Source organism: Dermochelys coriacea, chromosome 6 (assembly GCF_009764565.3).
Source record: "Dermochelys coriacea isolate rDerCor1 chromosome 6, rDerCor1.pri.v4, whole genome shotgun sequence".
Classification (NCBI taxonomy): Eukaryota; Metazoa; Chordata; order Testudines; family Dermochelyidae; genus Dermochelys; species Dermochelys coriacea.
Genome location: NC_050073.1, coordinates 74,461,347 through 74,471,100, shown reverse-complemented (window position 1 = coordinate 74,471,100; position 9,754 = coordinate 74,461,347).

Here is a 9,754-nt window from a genome sequence, read left to right as displayed (position 1 = left end):
TATCCACTGACCTACCATTCAATGCATGGAAGCATTCTCCCCTCTGTTCTAGCCCTTTTATACTGCTACAGCAGGTGAAGCGTTCAGGATCATGCTTTGAAGATGCTTTCCTGTACCCAGTTGCCCTCAGTTTTAGTGGACATATCGCCAGACCACACCCTATTCTATTAGGGGGTCTAGCCAACCTTTGTCCCAAGAGAGTCACTGTTTGGAGCTGCTCTTATACCTCCAACTGCTCCTGGAATCCCTCGTGGTATCAGCGACTGAGAGTGACTTGTGTCATCTGCATCTAGCAGGTGGACTCAGATCTTGCCATGGTAGGTTTTATCATTATTGCTTCTAGACTAGGAGACTGTAATTTGCTATATTTGGGGTTATATTTTAAAAGCATTTGGAAACCAAAGGTGGTGCACAATGCAGCTGCCCATTCATTATGTAGTATTAGCCACAAGGAACATATTATACCATTCTTTGACAACTGCAATGGTTTTCTATTTCCTTCTTGGTGCATTTCAAAGCATTGAGATTGACCAATAAAGTCCTGTGTAGCTTAGTTCTATCTTGGAGGCCTCCTCTCTTCCCATATCAGCTTCATGGTAACCAGACAGCAAGTGTGAAAAAATTGGGGTAGGGGATAATAGGTGCCTATATAAGACAACGTCCCAAATATTGGGACTGTCTCTATAAAATCGGGACATCTGGTCACCCTAGCTGCAGCACACAACTAACTATTCGTGACTTAATTGCCTGCAATTTTGGAACAAAGACTCCCTAGTTGAGGGCTGAAAGGATTCCAGAATGCACTGCCCCCACTGATGCAATAGATCTCAGGTGTGTTGATTTTCAGGGAACGGTACAAGACCCATGTCTTTTTTCAGGTCCTGAGGTCAGGGGAGGATTTAGGCTGATGGAAATTGTTTGCATCTGGGAATGTCCTTTCCTTGCTTTTTGATAAAAGAGGGCAATAAAATATACACCACTTAGATATTGACCTATGGAGAAAAAAAATATGTGATCATGTAAATAAAGAGTATATCCTAATGCAAGTGCCACAAGGAGGGCCAGATTAGTGTTGCACAAGCAATCTTAAATCTGGCATTTCCTAACTTTGAGTGCCTAATTTACAATCTTAATAACATATTTTAACATCATTTTTGTGTGTAATTTCCTGGTATTTTAAAGGAAAAATGATAATTGATACTAATGTTACTATGTACTGAAACCTGAACCATCTCCTCCCCCATGACTGCATGATTAGTAGAATTTGAAAACATGAACCTTCAACACTGCAGTGTAGCTTGAGCTATCGGACTACATATCTAGTAGCAGAAGAAGGCTGTTATCCCAAGGGGCAGAGGTCATGTGCTGGGTCCTGGGAGTGATGGTCAAGGGGAGCCCAGCCTGGCTTTCTCTTTTCCCCCCATCCAGGAGGTGGGGGAGGGGGTTCTGCTCCATGTAGTCCACCCAAAGTGGAGGAAGGGCTAATGCGGTCATATTGGATCCATGGCAAGGTCAGAGGGAGCCCAGACTCGCTGTCTTTCCCTGCTTCTGGATGTAGGGGAAGCTACTGTCCCTTGTGGTTTGTCCAGAGGTCAGGGATGGGCTACTAGGACTATTGCTAGGTCCAACTGGCATTGTCGGGGGAGCCCAGCTCTTTCCTCCCCTAGGGAGGACGGGAGAGGGACAGCACAGCTCCAATGTGAGCGCTGATGCTGCTCTGGGGGCAGGATGGGCCTGGCTTTTTAAAATGTTCTTGTTCCGTTATTGCTTTGACACACTGTTCTCCTGAGGAATGCAAGTGACAGCAGGGAAATAGCAATTATCAATAGTTTATAGCTCAGTTAAACTGCATGGGACAGAAAAAAGCCTCTTCTCTGGCCAAAGTGTGTACTTTTGCTGCATTTCAAAGGCCTGCTGCAAACAATGGAGGCTGTTAGAGCTCCTCAGAAAATGACTGAAAGAATCTTTTATAATGAAGTGTGAGGCAACCTAAATAGCCAGTTCCCCTTATAATACAATTTTGTCTTATTAATCAAAATTAAATTCTTATTTTTCCCCCAAATTGGTGAGAGCCCTTCCCCTGGCCTGCTGAGTCCTGACTTCTAATAGATTTAATGCCTTTCTCAATGCTTCACTCCATAGGCACTAGCCTCCTGGGTGAGGTTGAGAACTCACTAGTGTTGCTCCTTAATTTAACCTTGCAGTCACTGGAAATGCTAAGGATCCAGAGGAATAGGAGTGCGTCTATTACTAAATATAAACCCCTGTATATGATTGTAAAATAAATATAGTACATAAATAACATAATTGGCTGGACAGAATTAATGTTTAATAACAAGAAGCCCTCCCTTGTCCCCAGGTCTCCAGATACTGTAGTGATGGGGATTTATAAACATCTAGATAGATAGAACACCCAGAGTTCTCAGCACTGCCATTGCCTGCCAAGTGAAATCCTCATGGATGACACCTAATTTCATGTTTGATAACATTCTGGAATAGCTCCAGGTAAACCTAGCCAAAAGCCTAGAATTATTCAAGAGGAACCAGGCATATCTAATAGTAAAATGTGCATGTCATCATAATGCCACGTTAGCTGTTACAAGAATACAATTAATGAGGGAATCTATTGTTTTCTTTTAATTGTGCATTTCTATGTTACACTATCTGTAGGCATTTCTATTGTTTTCAGTGATGTTATGTAGCCTAACTTGTACATTTCTTTGATTTAATACTCTGTTTACAATACTAGTGGAATTACTAGATTGAATTGCAGTGGATTTTAATGGTCCACATTGACATTGCCTGCTTTCAGATGATACTGTAAAAAAAAGATTTACAATTGCAGTGGTAGTGTATGTGAGCCTGTTAACCAACTAATTGCTGAAAGATTTTTAATGCCAATTAATCCAAAATGAAACATGTATCAGTCCTGTTTAGACATGGAGGTCTGACCCTGCACTGTTCAGACAAGCTCCTTGTGACACCGGTGGGAGTTTGGCACCGGTTCTGACTGCAGATTTGGATTCCTGTTTGCTGAACTTTTGTTTTCAACAAAATCAGTTAAGGCCTGGGATATTAGTCTCTATTAAGAGATAGGCACAAACTATTTTTCCTGTCCCTTTTCCAACTCTGAATTTGTTTGGGAAGGGTGCTTTCTCATTTTTTTCCTCTCTTACTATGTGGCCTCACTCTCTCCTCTCCTTTTCCTCTCTGTTCCTCTCTCAGCAAAGGATCCATGATGCTTGGGGGAAGGGTATCCATTGGAGACTCTGGGAGGCCAGTCTCATACAATATTGCAGCTTACATGAGTTCCATGGGAACAGACTGTGAGCCTGCAGCCCTGTACTGTACATGTGAGCTGCTCCTGTGGCTGACTGCATTAGGTGCTGCTGTCACAGCAGGGACAGAAGGTCTGTGGCTTTCAAGCAGCCATTCACTGCATTAGCCATGGCTGTAAGAGCACATTTGCACTGGAGATTGGCAGATCCAGGGCATACAACTTTCTTCACCAATGCTGTTCTCCTCTGTCCCATTCCCCTCAGGCTAATACAGCCTGCCCACAAGTTGGCAAAACACTGCAGTAGAAAAAAAAATCCCAACAACACTGAAGGAATACATGTGAGGTTTTTCTCTGAATGTGGCCCAAAAACTTAAAATAAAAGAAAAATAAGAAATAGGATTGGCATGTACCAAGGCACAAAAAATAAAATGTCTGCATTTATGTTCTCCGGTTACAGTTAGTCTTATTGTATGTGTATAAAGGCTGACATGCATGCTTAAATACAAAATCTGTAAAGCCACTTTATCTCCCTTCAAGTCCCTCTTCAAAATTCACATCCTCTGTAATGCATACCTGAAACTGCCTGCTAATTATGGCTAAACAGGTGATGACATGCAATTACTGCTCCTGATTGGTTAAGAATTGTGCAATCCTATTATTTTTGTTACTCCATCTCCTCCAAACCCCTCTTGTTTGTCCTATCCACCTGTTATGTCTTGTCTTTTAGCTTGTATTCTCTTTGGGTCAGGGGTTGTCATTCTACTCTGTGTCTACAGCAACTAGCACTATAGAGCCCTGATCTGATTGGTCTCTAGGTGCTATGTCAAAATGAATAAGAATACATTGTTGATTAAGGTTTAACTCTAAATTAATTTGTCAGACCTCAGAATTCAATAATATGATATTGTATATCTTCACAGGGCTGTACACCTTAAACCAACTCAAGAGCTTTTGGTAGGTAGAAAACTTGTGAAATCTCAATGTATGGCTAAAGTAAAAATTAGAACTGATAGGGTTAACAGAGGGATAAATGATTAGTAAGGGGAAATTATCTGCATTTCAGTGTATCTTTACCTTCATGCAACCACCATTTTCCCTATAATAAGTAAAATACCTCATATTGAAAAATAGACCCCACACCCGTACTTTCATTGATCCATCACATTTCTTTAAACATCGGAATAGATAAACAATCCTTTGGTTGAAATTAGAGGATGATTATTAATAATATCTAGGAAAGGTACAGTGTGGTACAAAATAAGCTGCATCTTTGCTTTGCCAGGTGGTAAAGTACTGTAAATCAGAATCATTGTGTTCTTGCCTTTTCTAATTTCTTAATATTTCTATGCCTATTAGCAATGCAGAAATAAGGCAGACCTGTTTGATGCCTGTTAGGCAGACAGGTATGGAAATGTTCTTTGCTTGGATATGCAACTGGCTATAGTATCTGTTTTGAGTAATAATATATAATCTTGGTACTTAAGTAATTTGTTCAGAAGCTTAACAGGACATGTATGAAATATTGTGTCATAAGGTAAAATTTTACACTTCTGTTTGAAGCCTTCTTTTTTCCTCCTGCAACATCTCACTCTCTCAAACTGCCACTGTTCTATACTTTAAAAACTGCTCCAAATATCACTACCAAAACATAAAATCAGATTTCCATTAATATGATAATTACCAAATCTCTATGACTTCCTATTCATTTAGCATTAGTTCAAAGCATTCTGGTCTGAAATGGCACAGATAAGAATGCTCTAAGTCCTTCACTGAGGCATTACATATTCTGCCTTCCATCAGTTATGAATGCAAGGATTTTTAGTATCAACAATTAAAACAAATGTCATGCAGCTGTCTTGCCTAACAGCCTTGTTGGACAAGGAGCCAAGCAAGCTCACTTCAGCTGAAATAAACTCCCTAAGATCAGCAGTTTCAGACATGCAAACAGGCTGAAAAGACAACTAAATATTGAATAATTCTTTCACACTCTTGTGACAAAGTTCCATGTCTAATGATGCCATAGATATTTGTTTCTGCTAGAATACAAGGAATGAATGTAACTCACCTAATTCTGGCAAAAGGAATCTGTATTTATTTTTGCACTAAAACCAAGAGCTGGTGAAAATGTCTCAGCTTTGACTAGTGAAATTATTCCTTTTTTCATATTAAAAGAGGTGCAATACAACTACACTGTGACTGAGGTCAACTTTTGAACCGGCCTGTTCATACTGTTACCTGCTATTTAGACACATATTAATGATTAAACTCTTCACATTCCAGCTCTAATGACCATATTCTATTCTGTTCTGTGTTGGACTATCTGTGTTGTAACCACTCATGTCTTTAGATTTGTGCTCTTTCTGGCAGGAACTATTTACTTGTTTGATACATTTACCTACTATCCTTCATCATGTATGCTGCTGATGATACAACATTATCAATTTGTCCATGAATGGTGAGCAAGTAGCTTGCTTAACCTTTGAGAGAGAGCAATACCAACAGCTGCATTCTCCAAACTGAAATTTTGCAAGTGGAACTTTGTGTAGAGCTTAGAGCATAGGAGTGAAAATGCCTCACTTCTATTCCTAGCACCGCCACTGACACCCTGAATGACCTTGGACAAGGCTAAAATTGTCAAGGTTAAGCATCTAAAGTTAGGCTCTTAGGGTATGTCTACACAGCCCACAGCAGCAAGCCTTCTAGCCTGGGTTGACAGACTTGGGGTATGTCTACACAGCACAAAAACAAAAGCAAAACCAAACAAACAGCACATCAGCAAGGCTCAGAGCCCAGGTCAGCTGATTCATGTCCACAGTGTGGAGTTAAAAATGCTAGTGTAGATGTTTGGGATCGGGCTGGAGCCAGGGATTTAAGACCCTCCCCTGTCACTGGGTTTCAGAGCCTGGGCTCCAGCCCAAGCCTTAATGTCTAAAGTGCTAATTTTTAGCCCCACAGTGTGACCGCCGTGAACGCGAGTCCATTGGCCTGAGAATTGAGAATTGCTGAGAATTGCTGCTGCGGGTCTGTTTTTTGTTTGCCATATAGCTGTTCCTTTGGGGCTTGCACTACCATGCTAAAAATAGTTGTGTAGACATTGTGGCACCAGCTCTGAAGCCTAGAGAAGGGGTTTGGCTTCAAAGCCTGAGCTTCAGCTTGAACTGCAACTTGAAAGCACTGTTCACACAGCTATTTTAGAATGCTGATGAGAGTCCTGCAAGACGGAGTCTCTCGACCCAGGTTGGACCAGTCTCTCGACCTAGCTGCCATGAGCTGTGTAGACCTACCCTTAGGGTAAAATTTTCAAAAGGACTTGACCATGGGATCCACAAACAACCTGGGCATGCAGTGCTGAGCACCAAAGCACCTTATATTTAGGTGCCTAGAAAATTACAGGAACAACATTATGGTTCACAGAGACTGAGTTAGGTACCTAGACTGCCCATATAATGAGTGGGGAGAGATAGGTACCTAAGAGAGAGAGGCACCTGTAATCCAAAAAAGCCAGAAGACTAGGTGTGGAGCCCCCTTAGCTAGCCAATGGGAGATACCAACCGGAAGGGTATATCCTAACCCCCATCCTCTCTCAGAGTTAAGTGCCTAAATTGGGCTTCAAAGAGGAGTCTGTCTCTTCTTAGTGATCCACAAACAAGAACCAGCCACCTGAAGTCAGGTGCATTTGGACATATAAGGCATTTCTGCCTTGCTACACACAAAACAGAGGGTGGGGAAGAAGGAGACTTTATAACTTTTATGCTAGTGGTTAGAGCCCTCACCTGGGATGTGGGAGATCCAGGTTCAATTCCCTCTCTCTGGTAGAGGAGGAGAAAAGATTTGAAGAGGGGCTTCCCACTTTTCAGGTGAGTGCTGTGGCCACGGAGCTGTGGGATACTCTGATGTGGAGTAAATCCCTCAATCTGGGTCCAGTCCTGCTGTCCCAATCACCCTTTCATTATTTATCCACAGTGGAACAGTTTCAACTGCCCCACCAATCATGATATCTCAGTGGTTAGAGCACTCTCCTGAGAGGTAGGAGACCCCTGTTCAAATCCCTTCTCCCTCTCTGGCAGAGAGGAGGAAATTGAGCCCGGGTCTCCCACGTCATGGGTGAATGCTCTAACCACTGGGCTAAAAGTTGTAAGGTTGGTGGCAGCAGTAGCAGCAGCTCTTCCTCCTTCAGCTGGATGTTGCTCAGAGGCCACCTACTGGATCACACACACACCTCCGTCCCAGATAACTGAGATGGACAAGATCCTTACCTTTCCCTGGTTCTGAGCTTTGGCAGGAGTTGGGCATGTAGAGAGAGGCTGCAGCATTCATGCCCCAGGGTAAAAAACTTAGGTGCCTAGGGAGCTGTTACACAGAAAAGTTAAGCACCAAATGAGTTTAGGCATTTACAGGGTTAGGCAGCAGCCAAGCGGGAGTTTTGTGGATTGCAGTGGTACCACACAATGGGACTTAGGTGCCTAAGTTGCTTCATGGATCACACCCTAAATGACTTAGGAGCCTAAGTCCCATTTTCAAAAGAGACTTAGAAACCTAAGTGCCTAAGGCACTTGGGTCCCAATCCTCAAAGGTATTTAGTCTCCAACTCCCATTGATTTTATTGGGAGTTTGGTGCCTAAATCATTTGAGGTTCTGGGCCTTAGATCCTTTGAAAAATTTTACCCTTAATCTAAACTAAAATCTAGGCACCCAAAATCATCTGATTTGAGAGCTAAAATTTGAATTAGATGTTTAATGTTAGGCATCTAAGCTTGAACATGTTGGCCTCGCACTCTTTTTGCCACAATTTACTCACCTGTAACATGGTGATATTGCTATCTACCTATATTGCAGGCCCTCAGTGTGCTTTCCTGTATTTAGAAATCAGAAGTGCTATGTAAGGACAAAGGCATATAATGAATATGAATTTCGTATGAATGGTTATTCCCAGCAATACAAGTGGCTGCCATGTAACAACTGTCTCATGATTTTAAATAGCTCATACGGTATGAGTTATTCATTATGATAAAGAAGCTGAAGAGGTTAACATTGTAGCCTATCTTCTTTTTGCAGACTACTAAAAAGGCTTATAAAGTACTCCATTATCATGCAATTCAAGATGCAAATTCTTGAGCTTCACAGAATTCATTTTAAATATTAATTTTTTGGGTAACGAAAATATGCTTATGTTTCTGCTGTTCCATCGAGGGAAAGCATTAAAGCAGTAACTCTGGGTTTTTCTGTTTTGTGCAGATGTCCAATTATGTTTTAGACAAATCTCTAAATGTTGTAAATGAGAACTGGCATCTCAGCTGTGTACCCTGGTGCAATATTTTAAAGGAAAACTAAATAAATGGGGCATTTTTATGAGAGTTGTACTAAAGTAAAATTGTTATGTTTAGATGTATTCCAGCTTTCATGCCCATGATGGGCAGCTCCTTCTCTGTCAAGTCTATATTTCCTGTCCAGTTCCCAAGAATGGTCACATTTTAAATGTTTACATATCACTGAACATTTATTCATCCAAAAGCATTCTTCATTCAAGCCAAGCAAGTTTCATTCTGAGTTCAATGTTTTCTCCTCAGCCTGGAAAGGACCTGTGAGGGCTGTAAAAAGAGGCATCAAAACTTTCTGGAAGATCTGGTTTAAACAAACAAAAACACATCACAGTAGCATGGCCTGTGATATACAGGAGGTCAGACTAGCTGACCTAATGATCTCTTCTGGCCTTAAACTCTCTCGTGCTCAGGACTCCATTCAGGAAAGCACTTATACACATGCATAAAAATCCCTATTCAGGACAGAAGCAGGACTTAAGAACATATTTAAATGCTGTCCTAAATAGAGATGCTTTCCTCCGTATGGACCTCAATCTGAGAGGAAGAGGATATTATGACCCTCTTACATTAGGAATGGCATTAAACTACTCCGGAAGTACCTTTGCCCCAGCAGCTTTAGTGAGAAGGTCTCTTAAGAATGGATCCTTTGACTTTGGTGCAAGAAGGAATTCTGGAAACTCCATCCATCCCAAAATAAGGTCTGAAATATTCTACTCTAAATCAGTTTCTTCCTAAACTTTGTGGTGCAGGTGGAACCCTCCTGCACAACACTCTATTTTATATCTCTACTACTATTTCTTCTGCATGAATTACTGCAGGTACACCACACTACATCACTCAATCCCTAGCGTGATTTCACTATACCTATTTCAGAACACTGGGGTTAAAGAGGTTGCGTCGACATAATTGAGGTCAGATTTCAGACGACACAGTTTTAAATGTTTTTTTTTGACCTCCACATGTTGCAATGATATTATTGTTTAAGGGTCTTGGTGGCTGAAGCAAGCAATAATTTTGCCCTCAGTTGTGAGGGTGTAACTGAGGGAAGAATTCATAATTCTTAAAAGGATCTGTCTTATGGAGTACATCACACAGTGTATAAAACATATTTAGTATAGTTGAAAAATAAGGTACACACACTATTATCATTAAT